Source organism: Camellia sinensis, chromosome 7 (assembly GCF_055761805.1).
Source record: "Camellia sinensis isolate YWXY chromosome 7, ASM5576180v1, whole genome shotgun sequence".
NCBI classification, from domain to species: Eukaryota; Viridiplantae; Streptophyta; class Magnoliopsida; order Ericales; family Theaceae; genus Camellia; species Camellia sinensis.
This window is the reverse complement of record NC_138967.1, coordinates 63,136,393-63,140,548: the sequence shown is the minus strand read 5'-3', so window position 1 is coordinate 63,140,548 and position 4,156 is coordinate 63,136,393.

Genomic DNA, 4,156 nt, shown 5'->3' with positions numbered 1-4,156 from the left:
GTTGCATTGCATGCATTTTGATCAGACGTTAATCCAAACACAAGAAATGTGGGACGTTTCATACTCAAAGTGATGAAACATGTCACATTTCTTGGTCGCCGTCACCCTTGATCATGCATGATAGGGTGGTGGTTTAGAGTCATGTTTTGTGCATTTATTGAAAGTGTACAACTTGGATCTTTGGCCATCGTGCAATAAAAATGCTTGATTAGTGGCTTGAGAGCCAAGTGCCATACTCATTTGAGCTTGAGAAATGATAAGGAGGGTGGCAGTACACACATTCCTTGAAAAATTCATTGATGTGCCTCTGTTGTTCTTTGTTGCAGCAAAACTAGAAGCCTGGGAAAGGGGGTGGCCGACTGGCCACTTACAGTAGCCGACCGGCCACTTATACTAGCCGATTGGCCAGTTAAGGTGGCCGGCAGCCACTTTTTGTGGCCGACCGGCCACCAGTCCATTTTTGTGTAAAAATGATCCTGTGTTGGAGCAAAAGCAGTCTGGAAGTTGGTGCAATTTTTAGAGGTTAAGGCAAGTGCAAACAGAGGCAACTGGTGATAAGGCAATGGATTTTCAGGAGGAAGCAACCTCGCATGCATGTCTCCCTCGCATGCATGTCTCCCTCACCCGCAAGGCCACTTTATTGTTTTATTAGCTAGTTGTAGTTGATTAATACATATGTTGTAATTAATTAGTTTAATCCGTTTTGTAATATTTTAATTAGCTTAGCATAGCTAGTTGTTCAATTCGGTTTGTCGTAATTAATTAGCTAGTATAGTTAATTAGTTCGTTCTGTAATAATTAGTTTAGCTTAGTGTAGCTTAGCTTATTCATTCGGACCCTCCTTCACGTGGGCATAATGTTGTAATTAGCGTGCGTGTGTGTGTGCATGTCTTCCAACCCCACATCTTTCTCCCTTTTATTTAACCGATTACGATGGTTAGTTTTAGGGCACGTTTTGATTAGCATACCTTATGCTTTACATGTTTGCATCATTCATTTTGTCTTGCATGCACCGGGCTCGGCGTATCATTCAAACTGCATCGTATTTCAATATTCACTTGAATACGTGTTTCAAAACATGTTATCAAATTGTCGTATTCATATGCCATCTTAAATAGCCGAGCCTATTTAGTTGCATTATTGCATGTGTTGCATTAGGCATTTTGTATAGTTAGGATCATGCATATTTCTAACTAGCTTTTGTTTTGGCTTGGAGTACACTGTGAGTGTTACGCTTTAGCATACTTGCATGAGTGTGAGTGTTGCCATGATCGCGTGCTTGCCATGAGGCTATTTGTTTAAGTGCTAATTGCATGAATGCCTGTGGGTGAAGGCTTTGTTACTTGAATTGAAACAATTCAATGATTGTGAGTTTTAAGCTCACTTTGTGAAGTGGCAAATCATGTTTTAAGCCCACTTGAGGGTGGCAAATCCGCGCATTAGCCCGGTTACGAGTGGCACTTTCAAACCATTTTCAAAAACAAGTATGAGTTATTTTGTTCCAAGTCTCGCAATTCAGTCTATACTTGTATGTGTGCGCCACATAGTAAAGTTAGCTAATAACCGAATAAGAACACATGAGGTTTATAAAACAACATATCATGGTAGTAGAGGCCGATCCTTTAATCGGGCGAGTGGGGGTACTCATTTCATGACTTTCCCCTCTTGTACCCAAGTTTTCGAGCCGAGGCAACTTTGGTGATGACGGACACGTGGCCTTTGGCATGAGCCAGGGTTTCCTAAATTTCCCAAAAACAAAATATTTAGGTGGCGACTCTGTAATCTAGCAAAGCAGTCCATTTTTGGCGCTTTTTGATTCAAAATCAGTTTTCTAAAACGATTGTCCGGATTTGGACTATTTGGTGTTTATCAGTCTTACATTGCAATTTGTGAGATTAGATTCAAAACTGTGACAGGAGTCCGAACTGTAGAGGACCAATTCGTGTCTCTCCGAAAGGAAGGCGCGCGAAGAAAGTCGAGTCTACAAACGTCTAAGCCCATCAAAGTCTCTACTAGCACCAAGCTAACGCATCTTTTGCCCTCTTTCAAACCTTGGGCTACTTTAATCAAGTGAATGCTTGACCTGACAAAACCTGGGGCAAGGAGAAAATGAGCCAACATACACAAACAAAGGGCATGTTGGTGAAAACCCCGCCAGAGAAGGTCACCTCGGTCACCGGCATTGGAAAACCGATGAATTAAGCTGGGGATGTCCAGCTCTCCATCGTGAATCAAGGATCGAGCCTCGTGTAAAGTGAGCCCACACATCCTTTCTAGAGCCTGGATGTGGCCAAAACAAGACTGAGGTAAGATTTCTTTGTTGCACCGGGATTCCATCAAAGCTTGGAATTCTTCGATTGTAGGGCATACCTCTTGTCCTCCAAAGCTAAAGACATGTGTAATCGGGTTCCAACATCTAGTCGCGACATGAAGGAATGGAAAGCAAAGCGAAGAATAACTCAGTGGGAATAGTGCATTTATGCCGAAATCCCAGAAATTCACATTTTCTGAGCCATCCAAAGTTGTAATCCAATTTGAGAGTTTTTCGGTGAAGAATGGCTCCATTTGTGAAGAATTTGTAGCTGAAATGAAGAAATCATGAAGCTCAACCTTTTGTAGAAGATAAGGCAGTGAGTGGAAGCTAGGTGGCAACAATCTGGAGGTCCCTTACATTGATGGCCGACCGGCCATTGTTGATGGCCGACAGGCCACCATTGGTGGCCGACAGCCTTTACTGGTGGACGACAGCCTCTATTCATGGCCGACAACCCTTTTGGTAGACTTGTTATCCACCTATGTGTTGAGAGTGCTGAGAACTTTTGTTTTGTTTTGCTCTTTGTGCGTTTTAAGGTCTTGTTTTGAGTCCTTTTTAGTTTTGTTGAGTTGTATTTAAGTTGTTTCAATTTGTTTATCGAGTTATTTTGTTTTGTTTATTAAGTTGTCTTGTTTTGTTTATTGAGTTGTACATTGTTTTTCTTTTTTAGTGTTGGCCGGTTCATTACCTAATTAAGAGTTGTGCCAATATAATGTTCAATTTTCATTATCCAATTCAATCTCATTTCCATGCTAGGTGGTGCTCATGATGCAAAAATACAACACTTTTTCACAAAAAGCTGTTTTCATTCCGATCATGGTTACTTTTTACAAAAGTGCAGTACATGTTTTTAAAGCAAATAAAACCTGTCTGAAACTGTACAAAGTGCTAACACTACTAACAACAAGAAGCTAAGCAAAAATACAAAAAATCAGTGCCAGCTATCTTAGGCTCGAGAGGCCCTCTTTGTCCTCTTCCTAGGCGGAGACTCAGAGCTGTCTTCGTCTGCACCGCTGTCTAAACCAGATGCTGACCCAGAACTGGAATCGTTGCCGCTCTCTGCCTCAGAGCCCGGCTTAGCATCATCTTCACTCTTAGATCTAGAGTTGCCGTCATCTCCACTCTCAGAGGACTCAGACTGAAGACTCACTGCCTCTTCGGAGCCACTCGTCTCGGTGTCATCGTCACTCAGAATGGGCTTTGAAGGACCACTCTCATCTCGGGTGCCCCTGGCTCTGCCTCGGCTGCATGCTGGAATCTGCCTCTCTCTCCTCCCTACTGCCGAAGGAGAAATCACAGGTGCAGGTGCTGCTGCCGTTTGTGCTGTCGGTATGGCTGGAACCTGAAAAGACAATTGTCATATGTCAGCCACAGTATGTGTATCAGATACAAGAATGGTGTGCAAAATGAGTATATGCAGAAGTCAGGTGCAGTGTATGAATTTAGATGCAATGTATCAGTGCAGCGTGGGGGAAGTTTTTAGTTGAATTGTCAGTTTCAGTGTGTCAGTGCAAATTTGATGACTGGAATGTAAGAAAACTAAAAAAAGTACCTGAATACTGTAGAAACTCAGCAGTGCCTCTCTCCTCAATATCATGCTCTCGAATGAAGCTACTAGCTCGAGCAATCCCTCAGTATACCCTGCGGGTGCCTACAAATGCATTGGGAATGATCAATATCCGAAAGGAATGAATATCTGAGAGGGAATGAAAAAAATAAAAAAAACTGTGGTACATACCGGAGGTGTTTCATGAGCTCTGACATATCTATGACCAACCGGTGCAGGCTCAATAGGAATCTGGCAAGCCTCTCCAGTGTGTCGCCAGCATGTCAACTCAGTCG